Source organism: Silene latifolia, chromosome 10, assembly GCF_048544455.1.
Source record: "Silene latifolia isolate original U9 population chromosome 10, ASM4854445v1, whole genome shotgun sequence".
In the NCBI taxonomy this organism is placed as follows: domain Eukaryota; kingdom Viridiplantae; phylum Streptophyta; class Magnoliopsida; order Caryophyllales; family Caryophyllaceae; genus Silene; species Silene latifolia.
This window is the reverse complement of record NC_133535.1, coordinates 106,162,649-106,180,207: the sequence shown is the minus strand read 5'-3', so window position 1 is coordinate 106,180,207 and position 17,559 is coordinate 106,162,649. Positions and strand designations below refer to the sequence as shown.

General features: G+C 35.5%; 1 non-coding gene across 1 annotated transcript; it reads left to right on the top strand.

Moving 5' to 3' along the window:
- Nucleotides 1-731: 731 nt before the first annotated feature.
- Nucleotides 732-838, top strand: LOC141609916 (small nucleolar RNA R71). The gene has a single exon (XR_012527819.1). It is a non-coding gene; the product is annotated as a small nucleolar RNA R71 (small nucleolar RNA).
- The last annotated feature ends 16,721 nt before the right edge of the window (nucleotides 839-17,559 follow it).

Here is a 17,559-nt window from a genome sequence, read left to right as displayed (position 1 = left end):
TGATGGTGGTTTCCTTTGCTTGGCTATCTTTTTGCATTTGAGTGAAAAATTCTTGTTGATTCTTTTGCATTTGGAGGACCGCTTTTTGGACATCAAAACCTTGGTCATTTTGGTGATTGTATGGATTTTGATTTTGGTAACCTTGGTTTTGATTGTAAAAGGGTCTTTGATTTTGGTTTCTCATGGGTGGTGGAGTGTATGTTGTTTGAGGGTTTTGAACATTTTGGCTTTTGTATGAGAGATTTGGATGGAATTTGGTGTTTTCATTGTAATAGTTGGAATAAGGGGTACCACTCTTGTATGCTTGGAAAGCATTCACTTGTTCATTTGTTCCCCTACATTCACCTTGGTCATGTCCCAAAGTTCCACAATTCTCACATATCCCACTTGGGATTGATGAGGATGCCGTCATGGCATTAACATGATGCTTTGATGATTTTGAGTTTTCCTCAAGTCTAGCCATAGCTTGTTCAAACTTCAAGTTGATTGTGTCAATGTGAGCACTAAGTTGAGCACCCAATTGAGTAACGGAGTCCACTTCATGCTTTCCTCCTCTAGTAGCCTTGCGAGGTCTACTATATTGTGAGTTATGGACCGCCATTTCCTCAATCTTGTTCCATGTTTGATTGTCATCAACTTCGGTGAACATTCCATTTGATCCCATGTTAAGAATGTTCCTTGAATCTTCATATAAACCATTCCAAAATTGTTGTACCAAGAACCATTCGCTAAGTCCATGGTGAGGACATGAGCGACAAATTCCCTTGAACCGCTCCCAAGCTTCATACAAATATTCTTCATCCCTTTGCTTAAAACCCGTAATTTGAGCTCTTAGCATGTTAGTCTTTTCCGGTGGGTAGAATTTTTTGTAGAAAGCTAGAGCCAACTTCTTCCAAGAATCTACTCCGAGAGTGGCCTTGTCAAGGCCCTTCAACCATTGTTTCGCGGTGCCGATTAGAGAAAAAGGAAATAAGACCCATCGAATTTGGTCTTGAGTTACGCCGGTTTGAGAGATTGCATCACAATAGTCGCAAAAGGTTTCCATATGAGAATGAGGGTCTTCACTAGGCATCCCCCCAAATTGGCTCCTTTCAACTAATTGGATGAAGGCGGATTTGGCAATAAAATTTCCGGTTAGATGTTGCGGTGTAGGAGTACCATTTGGTAGGTTCTCCTCGGTGGGTACGGAGTGTGACGAGAATTTAGGCATTGTAGGTTGATTTTGTGGGGTATCTTGTAATGGGTTCTCCTCTCATTCTATTGCGAAAGGGTTGACGAACTCAATAGTTGGTTGAACAACTTCACTAATACCTCTTAAATTCCTCCTAACAAGTCTCCTATTGTTCGTCAAGGTTCTTTCAATTTCACGGTCAAAAGGTAACAAATCACCTTGTGACCTTCTAGACATGCAAAATATCAAACAACTCGAAAATAATTAGAACAAATCTTGAGGAGTTTTACTTCTCCAAGGCGAAGAAAGACACAACTAATAACAATAAAAAAGAAAATATAAATCAAACAAACACCGTCCCCGGCAACGGCGCCATTTTTGATCGGTCCGTTTCGTGTTCACAATTAAAGGTGTGGTCGTTGGGTCACGTCCGAATCAAAACACAATTTATAATTTCACAAACAACTCTACAATTAGTAAAGAGGTAAGTAAAGGTCGGATCCCAAGGGACGGGTATTGAAATGAGATTTCTATTGAAACTAGTGGTGTCTTAGGGGTGTCACACTTTGGGTTGATGTAGAAGGTCACTAACTAAAATAGCAATGAAAATAAACTAGCAAGATGAATTAAAAGGGGTGTAAACAATTGATTAAAAAGCACTAGGGTGTTATGGGATCTTAGGGGAATCATGGGAATTGATCATACAAACGTGTTCTCAAATTATAAGCAAGCAATTATTGTTGTGATGGATTGAGTTGGGTTATATCTTACAATCCTAGGAAAGTTTGGGTCCCGGAGCCGAATCGATTAGATTGTACAACACCTACAAGTCGACTTAATCTTCCCTACTCAACAACATGCATGGTCTAATGAGACTCGAGTTGGGTTATGTCTTACAAGTCTCATTGAAAAGATAGGAGATGATAATAAATGCAAGGATTCATAGGCTTAGCATTTCATCAAATATAACATGTGCATGAGTTGAGATCAAAACAAGCAAGCAAATAAAACATGAAAGCATATTAATTTAAGCATGAATCATTCCCCATGTTGGTTTCCCCTAATCACCCATTAACCCTAGCTAAAAGACTACTCACTCATTATCATGTTGATCATGCTAGCAAGGTTGTCAATCATACCAACAAAATGAAACATGATGAATAAATGAAAGTAATTAACAATAATTAAAAAGGGATTAAGAGAATTATACCTACTAATGATTCCAATAATAAAGCAAAGATAAAAGAAGTACTTGAATGCTTGATTGAGAGGTTGTCAATCTCCCAATAATAACCCAAATAATCTTCAATTACCCAAAATAAAGGATGAACAAAAGAGAGATTAAGGAAATAAAACTTGTATTAGAACTTGATTAATTGTTGATTACAAAACTAAAGAGAGATTTGATTGGTATTAACTACTCTAATTGTTGATAAGAAGAACATGCTCTTCTAATTAGACTAATGGGGTATTTATAGTGGAAATTAGGGGGATGCATTAGGGTTAACTAAGGGCTAAACTAGTACTTACACTTTTTAGATTGAGCAGGGAGGAGCCGGTATTTTCCGAAGGAAGGGCTTCTTTCTTCGTAGCTTGGGGAAGAGGAAATCGCGCTGTAGAGGAATCCGGGCGGATTAGGGTCGGGACGGGCGGATTCTGGCGATGGAATCCGAGCGGATTCAAGAGAATCCGGGCGGATTGTGGTGATGGAACCCGGGCGTCTTGGTGGAAAACCGCACGGATTGTGCAGGTGAAGGACGGCCGGATTGTAGACAATCCGCACGGATTGTGCCTCAGCAAGGCTTCTTCTTCTTTTCTTCGCTTTTCTTCATAGATTCCTTGGGGATTTCCTTGGGGACTCAAGGATCCTTTCTCAACATTGCTCATCTACTATCATATGTACAAAGGCCTTCTAATCTTGTCTCTCCTTGATGCTTGGTCATTGAATTCGATCAATTTAGTCTTGTTTTGCCATGAAAATGCAATATTCTTACTCCTTTCCTACCAAGGGATCAAAATCTCAAAGAATATGCAAAACAAAGAACTAAAGATAATAAATGACCCAAATATGCACTAAAAAGCATGGGAACAAGGCTAATTCGGGGGCTAAATATGCGCTAATTATGGTCACATCAGAAGTCTAGACCACATAGATTGTTTAATCACTTAATTTATTTCCGCTGCGATTTGTATCTTATTTTATATTAAGTTTAGTTGGTTAATTTGTAATAAACATGTAATCGCTAAAGTTTTAATTAAAGTATTTTGGTTTGTTGTACTTTGTTATTCACTACCTCGGGAAACCGAGATGGTAACAGTCCTATTTATCTGGGAATGTCTTGCTAAAGGCTCCTAAATAAATGGGGGTGTTACATGTACATATGCATTTAGTGTAGATTTACATTCATTTAATAAATTGCATGAGAGATGAAAGGGAGGGATCTCATATTTTAATTGAGCTTTTTGAAGGAAATTGATGAAAATGAGAAGGTAGCAAATGTAAAGAAATGAAGAAAATGGAGATTTTGGGCTTTTGCACATCTTTCTTATCATTAAAATGGTGTTGGGTCAAAATTTGCTTGAAATCCGTGGGGCCCAACCTCAACTCGTGCGAGCTGAAACCAAAGGAAATAAGGATTTTTCACTGCCTCAAAATTTTTGCGAGTTCCGGAGAAAACGCGCGTCCCGAAGCTTTAACCCGAGCGGGTCAAAATCAACTCAATCGGGTTGAGGCTGAACCCGAGCGGGTTATATTTGACTCGAGCGGGTTGACCCCAAAATCACTGTTTCTTTCATTTGGCTCGTAACATTGCTATGTATGCATCCTATCTACCATCTTCATCTCCTACAATGATTGTAAGAAACCCTTTCTTTCCCTATCTTTCATGTATAGTTGCATTTGTATAGTACCCTCATGGTTAAACCCCCTTCTTCCTCCCTTTCATCTCTCATGCAATTTATTAAATGAATGTAAATCTACACTAAATGCATATGTACATGTAACACCCCCATTTATTTAGGAGCCTTTAGCAAGACATTCCCAGATAAATAGGACTGTTACCATCTCGGTTTCCCGAGGTAGTGAATAACAAAGTACAACAAACCAAAATACTTTAATTAAAACTTTAGCGATTACATGTTTATTACAAATTAACCAACTAAACTTAATATAAAATAAGATACAACTCGCAGCGGAAATAAATTAAGTGATTAAACAATCTATGTGGTCTAGACTTCTAGGTAGACTGGCCAAGTCCTCACGCATCCCATAGCTCCCAAGTCAGCTAATCTTTAGCACCTGTCAAATCTGCTCCCCATTATGGTTCATCACAGATGTTCACGAATACACTGTCAACCACGAGGTTGAGTAGGAATAGCTAAACAACAACAATAAACGAATACAAGACAATATTAAATTCAAATGCAATGCATGCTCATGATCAATCCTCCGACGCTCCCGTTCATCCCGCCAATCCCTGGCCGGGGTAATCTCAATAACATCCCAGAGACAAGTCCTGCAGAACCAGCCTGGGGAAACCAGTGCAAGTGCTCATGATATGATATGCAAACAATATTATACTCACCATCCCACACACGAGGCTGGGGAAACCAAATCATATAATCATCTCAGTCACGAGCTGAGGTAGTCAATAATCAAATCATCTCAGTCACGAGCTGAGGTAGTCAATAATTAAATCATCTCAAAGCAACCAACCAACAACCATATATCATCCATCACACTTCCAAATAATTCAACCAATACAATCAGATAATATCATTCAAGTAAAAATTAAAGTGATTGAGTAGCTATCCTACCTTGATAGCAAATTTCCAACTGAGCAGCTCAACAAGAATCCGAATAATTAAAGCAATCCGAACCCGATTATTATGTCTTCACAAATCGTCACCTAACATAAATATTATAATAATTATTCAATATCAATTATTTATACTTCATTTATAATTCATTACTAATTATTATATTAATTATCATATTTTATTCATAACTTATTATTATTAATTATTATTACGATATAAGAAAACCCGAGTTAAACCCAACTTAAAAACCCGATTCAAATAAAACCCCAAACCCATTAACCAACCCAAGCACCTCGTGAAACACCAACAACCCACAACCCCATGTAACACGTTTTTACTCTCATGAAACATTGCCCATGAAACTCTCACGCAAGACCAACCCCACCCCTATCACAACCTTGAACCACCACCTCACTAGCCCAGCCATGGACGTGGCCAGCCACCCCCAAACAACCAGTAGCACACCCAATACCGCTCCCTTTCACGCCTAGTAACAACAACCACATCATCACCCTTACCGAAAACCCGACACATACAAACTCCACGTTTAGCTATTACCTACGACCACCACCACCATCACTACAGACCACAACTGTCCCCCAAACGTGACCTAGCACCACCACACACGACAACCTGACCATGCCCTAACCATACGACACCTGCAGCACCCATACCAACCCGTGAAAACCAACTCAACCCGACACCACCCTCTACACCAAACCACACCACCTCTGGCCACCACCGTCATCACCACTGACCAAAGGTGGTTCCAGGGGTGGTCCTTATTCCTCCCGACCCATCTTCAACACCACAACAACCACCAAAAGCCGACAGCAACAACATCAAGCAACCACCCCTATTTTCGCATTTTTCCGGCCAAACACCACACGAACCACCAACTTCGACCACCAAGGTGGTCGTCTCACGGCCTAGGTCGCAACCCACCCTAGCCCAGGTCAAGTCAGGTCCGTTTATGGGTCCAAATTAGGTCGAAGTCCACTGCTCGCCTGTTTTAAACTCGCCTCCACAGCCCTCGAAAACCCTTCTGCCACCGCCACCCTACGCCTTCCCTGACACCACCACCATACCCAATCCAACCCTTGCAATCCCACGTACCACTTCCCAAAGTTTAGTCAGATTCCGTCAAGGTTTGAGTCAGTTTCTAAGCATCTTAAGATCGGTTTATTCAACTTAATAAGAAAATAAAAACGAGGTTAGAAGTTGTTACCTTGAATTAATTAACGCTTGCTAATTCCCTCACCAATACTTTCTTAATCTCCCTCTCTCTCTTTAATGTAAACTTTCAGATTATAATTATGAAGAATATAGCTTTAGGGTAGTCTTCTTATATAGGAGAAGGTATGAGAATCCTTTCCTTATTCGATAACTTGTTTTATGGCAAATTCTATTATTATTATTATTAATATTCACTATTATTATTATTATTATTTTTTATTATTATTATAAGGATGCGCGCAGCTTTCATTAAAATTAAAATAAAAGTTTACATGAAATTGGTGGGGAGCCGAGAGATAATCTGGGCTCCCACACCCTTAGCAACAGCAAAGCTAAGTCTAGTGAAAATATAAGCGGCCACCCGAGCCCTCGCTTCCCGAGACACCGAGAATTTTCTCGGATCCGCTTGAGCAAGGCAACAAAGATCCGAACCCGACTCCCAAAGTGAATAGAAAGAGAAGGGAAGGAAACTATAACCAGCTACCGCGCATAAATCCCCATACTTAGCACACTTGCGCTGAGCAGCATCAGCGACAACCCGGCCGGGCACAAAATCCATCATCCCAGTCTGAGTCAATGGAGAAGACCCTGTCAAATCGACGCACACATCACGCCTCTCGTCCCAGAATAAAAAGCAAATCTGCAGGACGAAGGGAGCCACCATGTCCATCAACCAAACCGATATCGACCTCTTTACCCGTAGAAATACCACCGATAGCGGATGTCGAATAAAGTGTCACGAACGAGGTTGTGCCGATGCTTAACACCCACAAGATACAAGACAAGAAAGAAAAGATGGTCCCCGTAAACATCATCAAAGAAAAACCCGAGAGCAAGCAGGACAAGGCCTAGATAACAAACATTATTATTATTATTATTATTATTATTATTATTATTATTATTATTATTATTATTATTATTATTATTGTTATTATTATTATTATTATTATTATTATTATTAGTATTATTATTATTATTATTAGTATTATTATTATTATTATTATTATTATTATTATTATTATTATTATTATTATTATTATTATTATTATTATTATTATTATTATTATTATTATTATTATTATTATTATTATTATTATTATTATTATTATTATTATTATTAGTATTATTATTATTATTAGTAGTATTATTATTATTAGTATTATTATTATTAGTATTATTATTATTAGTATTATTATTATTAGTATTATTATTATTATTATTATTATTATTATTATTATTATTATTATTATTATTATTATTATTATTATTATTATTATTATTATTATTATTATTATTATTATTATTATTATTATTATTATTATTATTATTATTATTATTATTATTATTATTAGTATTATTATTAGTATTATTATTATTATTATTATTATTATTATTATTATTATTATTATTATTATTATTATTATTATTATTATTATTATTATTATTATTATTATTATTATTATTATTATTATTATTATTATTATTATTTTTTTTTTTTTTTTTTTTATTATAAAATGCGCGCAGCTTTCATTATAATAAAAAATAAAAGGTTTACATGAAATTGGTGGGGAGCCGAGAGACAATCTGGGCTCCCACACCCTTAGCAATAGTGAAGCTAATACGAGTAAAAATGTAAGCGGCTACCCGAGCCCCAAAGATCCCGAGATACCGAGAATTTCGGATCCGCTTGAGCAAGGCAACAAAGATCCGAACTCAACTCCCGAGTGAAGAGAAAGAGAAAGGTAGGAAACCATAACCCGCCACCGCGCACAAATCCCCATACTTAGCACACTTCCGCCGAGCAAAGATCGGCGACAACCCGCCCGCACAAAATCGCCAACCCGGTCGAGTCAAAGGTGAAGAACCCGTCAGTCGACGCATACATCACGCCCCCCGTCCCAAGAATAAAGCAATAAATCCGCAGGACGAAGAGAGCCACCATGCCCATCAACAAACCGATATCGACCTCCTTCCCCGCAGATATACGGATCTATAGCAGATGTCGAAGAGAGTGTCCCGGACAAGGTTATGCCGATGTTTAACGCCCACAAGTACATCAAAGACAAGAAACAGCGTGGTCCCCAAAAACATCCCCAAAGAAAAAAACCCGAGAGCAAGCAGATGGGGCCTAGATACCGAGAATAACGGAACACCCGGACGATACCCCAACACACTCCGGTAAGTCCTCCGTTCATAGTCCGCCCCAACCCCGAGATAGGAACCGCACGCAACCAATCGAGGAGTGAGAACCCCGCCGAGACCGCCATAAAGCGATCCGGCGAGGTGTCAAAGAAAAAAGACTACGAGGCAAGAGCAACCGTCGTGAAATAAATATCTGCCAATTTCTTCATAAGTTTGGGGGCAGCAATTTCACTAGGGCGACCTAATATTATTATTATTATTATTATTATTATTATTATTATTATTATTATTATTATTATTATTATTATTATTATTATTATTATTATTATTATTATTATTATTATTATTATTATTATTATTATTATTATTATTATTATTATTATTATTATTATTATTATTATTATTATTATTATTATTATTATTATTACACTAGTCTTACCATAAGTAGGATTTCCTCATACTATCTTTACTAATTTTATTATTGCCATAACTTTATTATTATCATTGATATAATTATTACTACATTTATATATTATTATTTTCATATTAAATTATTATTAATTCCCGATACAAATCCCGATCATACTCATAGTGAATTAATAAGTTTCGGTCCAATTAACAATGGCACACGGCCCAACGCTCAATTATTAGCTAAGCCCAATTCCCGACTTGGATACTTAATTTATTATTTAATTAACGTCTTACTTGTAATTATTATTAGAAATGCCTTTAATTAATTATTAAATTACATAAATTATTCTCATAAATTATTATCAAAATACGGGGTATTACAGTCTTCCTCCCCTTAAAATGAACTTCGTCCCGAAGTTCGCCTACAACTACTACCACAACACTTATATACATTCACATAACTAAGCACCATCCAACACAATTATCTATTTACGATTATCAACCACGCCAATCTTATCACAAGGTATACAAATAATAACTCAAAACATTTGTAGTATCACATTCCTTCCCCCTAAATATAAACTTCATCCTCAAAGTTCGAGATAACAAACAACGGAAATAACTAGACCATTTATCACCAGAACATATAACACACATTGTAACATAAGACAACTATTATTTTCAGCAGAACATCGATTGATGGCATAATTAATTTTAAATAGCAAAACCACATTGTATAGTACATTCGAACTTATCTTTATTTAAACTTAACTACTATATTTAACTCGCGAATACATTTCAGGGGATAATTGATGATTTATAACAAAAGATATGTTTAGATTTATTACTTGCACAATTATTTCTTACTAATGACATCTAATTTAAACATAGATGTAATTATTGTGAATATATATATATATATATATATATATATATATATATATATATATATATATATATATATATATATATATATATATATATATATATATATATATATATATATATATATATATATATATATATATATATATATATATATGGCTTAGGGCAACACATTCCGCATATCACTAGACATGTCATCTTACTTCACATAATTTACTACATCAAATTATCAACGTGCAAAAGATAAGAAACAAAACTCACATTTTTTCAAAGCTAGGAAAACATGTTATAACCTCTAAAAATCATAAATAAATAATAACATAATTATTTCTTGAGAACTTATACTTTTTAGAAAACACAGAGAGCTAACAATACATGAGAGAAATAATCAAGTCAAAAACTCATAAGATCAAGTTATAATGCATTTTACAAACTACTTGGTCGAAACAGAAATTTTACAGCAACTTGTCAGAAACTTAGGTCAACTTGTAAAAATCACGATAAATTGTCAAAATATTTTCTTACAACGTGACCTATCAATTTAGAAACATATACGAATCCTTTAAATAGTGGAGTTGGAATTATACCTAAACAATAAGTAACTTTTAAATGGCAAAATTTACAAAAACAGTGAGCGAAAACACAACTGTACAGGAATATTCCGACCATTGTCCACTAAAATATTTATTTCTCCTAAACCATATATTATTTGAATATGAGACCAGTGGCATATGAAAGGTAACTCACAAGGCTATCACACATAAAAATTTCGTGCAGGGATTTTAAACAGACAGTAAATGGCAGCCAAAACAATCAAGGGTAAAATCTTGCGAAATCAACCAAAATCACATACTTCACAATTCCACACAATAATTAATACTTTACATGTTTAATCATATTCACACCTTCCACATACATGCCAACATACTTTCCTCATATCAACATGCTTATAACAATGCTTAAAAGAAATCATATCACATCCCTCCTCCGTAAAACAAGGTTACGCCCCCGTAACCGCAATTATCCATGAAAACAACATTCAAACAAGGCAACAAAACTTCCGAGGCAAAATAAACAATATTCATTTTAAATTACCCCACACTGTAATATCTCTCAAGTTAACCGGTTCAAAACTGGAAGGGCCAAGGTACGAATTAGGCGCGCTTTCCTAACGGTACTAAGAGGGGCTCCTAACAGTTTCTACCCGGGGTTCATTTTATTTAGACACATCCTAAGTTCATTATTGTTCATTGGTTAGGCATGAGGATTGTTTTGCTCTGATACCACTTTGTAACACCCCCATTTATTTAGGAGCCTTTAGCAAGACATTCCCAGATAAATAGGACTGTTACCATCTCGGTTTCCCGAGGTAGTGAATAACAAAGTACAATAAACCAAAATACTTTAATTAAAACTTTAGAGATTTCATGTTTATTACAAATTAACCAACTAAACTTAATATAAAATAAGATACAACTCGCAACGGAAATAAATTAAGTGATTAAACAATCTATGTGGTCTAGACTTCTAGGTAGACTGGCCAAGTCCTCACGCATCCCATAGCTCCGAAGCCAGCTAATCTTTAGTACCTGTCAAATCTGCTCCCCATTATGGTTCATCACGGGTGTTCACGAATACAATGTCAACCACGAGAGTGAGTAGGAATAGCTAAACAATAACAATAAATGAATACAAGACAATATTAAATGAGAATGCAATGCATGCTCATGATCAATCCTCTGACGCTTCCGTTCATCCCGCCAATCCCTGGCCGGGGAAATCTCAATAACATCCCAGAGACAAGTCCTGCAGAACCAGCCTGGGGAAACCAATGCAAGTGCTCATGATATGATATTCAAACAATATTATACTTACCATCCCAGACACGAGGCTGGGGAAACCACATCATATAATCATCTCAGTCACGAGCTGAGGTAGTCAATAATCAAATCATCTCAATCACGAGCTGAGGTAGTCAATAATTAAATCATCTCAAAGCAACCAACCAACAACCATATATCATCCATCACACTTCCAAATAATTCAACCAATACAATCAGATAATATCATCCAAGTAAACATTAAAGTGATTGAGTTGCTATCCTACCTTTATAGCAAATTTCCAACTGAGCAAATCAACAAGAATCCGAATAATTAAAGCAATCTGAACCCGATTATTATATCTTCACAAATCGTCACCTAACATAAATATTGTAATAATTATTCAATATCAATTATTTATACTTCATTTATAATTCATTACTAATTATTATATTAATTATCATATTTTATTCATAACTTATTATTATTAATTATTATTACGATATAATAAAACCCGAGTTAAACCCAACTTAAAAACCCGATACAAATAAAACCCCAAACCCATTAACCAACCCAAGCACCTCCTGAAACACCAATAACCCACAACCCCATGTAACACGTTTTTACTCTCATGAAACTTTGCCCGTAAAACTCTCACGCAAGACCAACCTCACCCCTATCACCACCGTGAACCACCACCTCACTAGCCCAGCCATGGACGTGGCCAGCCACCCTCAAACAACTAGTAGCACACCCAACACTGCTCCTTTTCACGCCTAGCAACAACAACCACATCATCACCCTTACCGAAAACCCGACACATACAAACTCCACGTTTAGCTATTACCTACGACCACCACCACCATCACTACAGACCAAAACTATCGCCCAAACATGACCTAGCACCACCACACACGACAGCCTGAACATGCCCTAAACATACGACACCTGCAGCACCCATACCAACCCGTGAAAACCAACTCAACCCGACACCACCCTCTACACCAAACCACACCACCTCTTGCCACCACCATCATCACCACTGACCAAAGGTGGTTCCAGGGGTGGTCCTTATTCCTCCCGACCCATCTTCAACACCACAACAACCACCATAAGCCGACAATAACAACAACAAGCAATCACCCCTGTTTTCGCATTTTTCCGGCCAAACACCACACGAACCACCAACTTCGACCACCAAGACACCACCAAGGTGGTCGCCTCATGGCCTAGGTCGCAACCCACCCAAGCCCAAGTCAAGTCAGGTCCGTTTATGGGTCCAAATTAGTTCGAAGTCTACTGCTCCCCTGTTTTAAACTCGCCTCCACAACCCTCGAAAACCTTTCTACCACCGCCACCCTTCGCCTTCGCTGACACCACCACCATACCCAATCCAACCCTTGCAATCCCACGTACCACTTCCAAAGTTTGGTCTGATTCCGTCAAGGTTTGGGTCAGTTTCTAAGCATCTTAAGATCGGTTCATTCAGCTTAATAAGAAAATAAAAACGAGGTTAGAAGTTGTTACCTTGAATTAATTAACGCTTGCTAATTCCGTCACCAATACTTTCTTAATCTCCCTCTCTCTCTTTAATGTAAACTTTCAGATTATAATTATGGAGAATATAGCTTTAGGGTAGTCTTCTTATATAGGAGAAGGTATGAGAATCCTTTCCTTATTCGATAACTTGTTTTATGGCAAATTCTATTATTATTATTATTAATATTCACTATTATTATTATTATTATTATTATTATTATTATTATTATTATTATTATTATTATTATTATTATTATTATTATTATTATTATTATTATTATTATTATTATTATTATTATTATTATTATTATTATTATTATTATTATTATTATTATTATTATTATTATTATTATTATTATTATTATTATTATTATTATTATTATTATTATTATTATTATTATTATTATTATTATTATTATTATTATTATTATTATTATTATTATTATTATTATTATTATTATTATTATTATTATTATTATTATTATTATTATTATTATTATTATTATTATTATTATTATTATTATTATTATTATTATTATTATTATTATTATTATTATTATTATTATTATTATTATTATTATTATTATTATTATTATTATTATTATTATTATTATTATTATTATTATTATTATTATTATTATTATTATTATTATTATTATTATTATTATTAGTATTATTAGTATTATTATTATACTAGTCTTACCATAAGTAGGATTTCCTCATACTATCTTTACTAATTTTATTATTGCCATAACTTTATTATTATTATTGATATTATTATTACCTTTATATATTATTATTTTCATATTAAATTATTATTAATTCCCGATACAAATCCCGATCACACTCATACTGAATTAATAAGTTTCGGTCCAATTAACAATGGCACATGGCCCAACGCTCAATTATTAGCTAAGCCCAATTCCCAACTTGGATACTTAATTTATTATTTAATTAACGTATTACTTGTAATTATTATTAGAAATGCCTTTAATTAATTATTAAATTACATAAATTATTCTCATAAATTATTATCAAAATACGGGGTATTACAGTACAAGTTAATGGTTATTAAGGAACTCCATCAAACCAAAGGTTATCAATTAATAATTTTATGTCAAAATATCACTAGCACTCAAAGCACATAGAAGTTGGTCAAATTCTTGGGAGTGGGACATGAGTAGGCATGGATAGCAACACGAGATTATACAATTGAAATATGCCTAAGTAATCAGCCGAACAAGCATGTGAAGAACATTATGACAAAAATTATAAGAGATGTAATGGATGGAAGGGACATGAAATGGGTAGTTGCTTAGCACTTCATTCAACTCGTCCTCCAAATAGTCAAAATCACCACATTCAAGGCAAGTACTCTCACTTTCATCCAAGGTGACTTCAATGGTGTCTATTTGGGGTTCCCAAATGTCCTCATATTCCTCATCCCAACAAGGACCATTATCAAAAGGGTTGTCATAACAAGGCTCACCAAGCTCAACACAATTGTCTCCCTCTAATATGTCATCCTCAAAGGGTGAGTTTTCACTCAAGCTCACATCCATCTCACTCTCACTTTGCTTATTAGCATCAAATTCCGTGGAAGTTGGTTTCATTGTTACACAAGAAGAGTAGGATGACGGTATCCAAGCATTGGTTTGATAATCAAGAATGTACTCCTCATCATCATCATCACTCTCATCATCTAGCACTCCATCTTCCCAAGGAGGGGAAAATTTGTGAACATAGTGGGTTGGCTCAAGGTTATAGGAAGGTGTCTCATTCTCACAAATCTCATTTTTATCATAGCTTTCCTCAATGAATTTTTGAAATGTTGTTTTTATCGCTTTCATACCTTCCTTGGCACTCTCAAATATGTTATGTATAGTTTGTTTAAGACATTTGGTGGCCATGAACTCAACAAATTCCCAAAATTCCTCACAACTCATCTCACATATCCGACCACCACTCAAGTGAAATGCTAAGTTACGGGTTTCAAGGTTCATGCCATTATAAACAACACAACATGCTTCATAATTTGAAAGAGTAAAACCATGATACCAAGCATGAGTCATATAACCTTCAAATCTTGCAATATATTTATCAAGTGACTCATTTTCGAATTGCCAAAAGGTTAAAGTAGACATGTTGAACAAATAAAACAAGCAAGTAAAAGAAATAAAATTCTCAAGGAACCAAGATCCCTCAAGAAGAAGCACAACTAAAACAAGACAAAAGAACAATTCAAATACACAACACCACCCCCGGCAACGGCGCCATTTTGATGAGCGTGTCATTGTACGCTCTCAAACACATTTATACCCAACTACTAGCATAGCAAGCAAGTCGGGGTCGAACCCAAACGACAGGGGTACTCAAATTGTTCAATCTAATTATAGTTGCACTAGGGTGTCACGATTGGTTTGAGTTGAAGATTCTAAACTAATGAAAGCAATAAGGTAAAATAAGCAACAAATAAAAGGATGTAAATAAATGATAAAGGCACTAGGATGTCATGGGATCATGGGGAAATCATGGTGAGATAGCATAAATGAATCATATAGATGCAAGCAATTATTATTGTTGGAATCAATTTAGTGTACCTCTTAAAATTCTTAGGGGAAACTTAGGTCCTGGAGCCGAGTCGGTCAAGACTGTACAATACCTACAAGTCGGCTTGGTTTTCCTTATTCATGGTGAGATAACATAAATGAGTCCTAGGAAGGTTTGGATCCCGTAGCCGATTCGGTCAAGACTGTACAACACCTACAAGTCGACTTAATCCTTCCTAATCAACTATATGCACGGTCTAACAAGCCTTGAGTTAGTTTATATCTTACAAGTCTTGTTGAATGGATAAGAGAATCAAGCTATGTTGTCAATCAAGCAATTCATCAAATATGACATGTGCAATAGTTGAGAAAACAATAAGCAAGCATTCATATGAACTCATTAAGCATAATTCTACCCCATGATTAACTCCCCTAATCCCCCACTAATCCTAGTTAAGGAACTATTCACTCATTATCATGGAAGACATGTTACCAACGGTGTCAATCATCTTAACAAGCATAAACATGATGAAAGAGTGAAGAAATAAGCAATAAAGAGTAAAGAGTAAAGAGATTATATCAATATTAAGATGAACAAATGGAAAGCAAATAATAATAGAAGAGAACTTGATTGATTGATGAAGAGTTGTCAATTCTCTCATAATAACCCAATAATCTTCAATTACCCAATAATAAATCTTGAACAATAATTAAGGAAAGATTAATGTGTAATTTGTGGAAAGATTAAGTGTTAATCTATTCTAATCTACTCCTAATGAAAGCTTAATCTAAACTAAGGACGCTTATTCTCTTGATTATTACAAATGGAGTATATATAGTGGTACATCATTAGGTTAAGCAAGGGTAGATTAGGAAATAATATGCTTAAGTGTCGAATAGAGCCTTGCAAGTCTTAAGAGGAGCTCCACGACTCCCCATTGCGAAGACAATCTCGTTGCATAACAATCCGCTTCACCCCCACATACCAAGGAGCCTTACCAAGACCGCCATAGCATGAGAGACCGTCACCATCTCGGTTGCCCGAGGATATTATATAAAAGTTACCAATCCAAAACACAATTATTAAAGTATAACTGATTAATGTTTACATGTTCCAAAATCCAAAACCAAAATAAAGGTTACTAATGTTCAAAAACTAAAACTGAATGATAAATCTCATGACAGCGGAAGCAAGACTCGAGTGATGACTCCTCATCTCGTCCCCATAGCTAGTAAACATCATCACCTGTCACAATCTGCTCACCATCCCCAAATGGATCACCACAGATTTTATAAAACAACAATGGGGTCAGTTACTGTATAATCAACATAAGACAAGTACAAAAAGATAAACAGCTGATCATCATCCACCTCCAACTCCCAATCACAACATTTAACTGACTACACACTATAGTGTGTAGCTCTGCCAGTGGGGGGACCGCAGCCGTACCCACCTAAGCCCACGCTCATCAACGAGCGATAACCCTGTCCATTAATGTGCATATCCCCTCCTGTGGCGGGTTCCACAGAGGGCGAAACTAGGGCGTGAAGCCACTCCCGCAAGTGACTCCACTCAGCCGAGGACGCACCTTGCGAACATCACCATCAACCATCACAACTCCAACACCCAACTCCAATCTAATAACAGCAGATAATCACAATATCAATCCATCAATGAAAATATAGCAACATTGTCATTAACATGTAAAAAGGAGGAAGGAGATTTGGAAAGATCATACCATGCGGTCTTCTATCCTCGAATCTGGCGTAGTCGACCCAATGTGATAAGAGTGACAAACAAACAAATAAACAAATATATAAAATATAAACAATTCTACACTACAAAGGAAAAAACATGTTTTTGGATTTTTTAAATTTTCAAATTTTTATGGATTTTGTTTTTATGAAATTAAAGAACATATTTTGAGTTTTTCGAAATTTTTCAATTTTTATGTATTTTGGAATATAAATTCTCATCCCCCACTT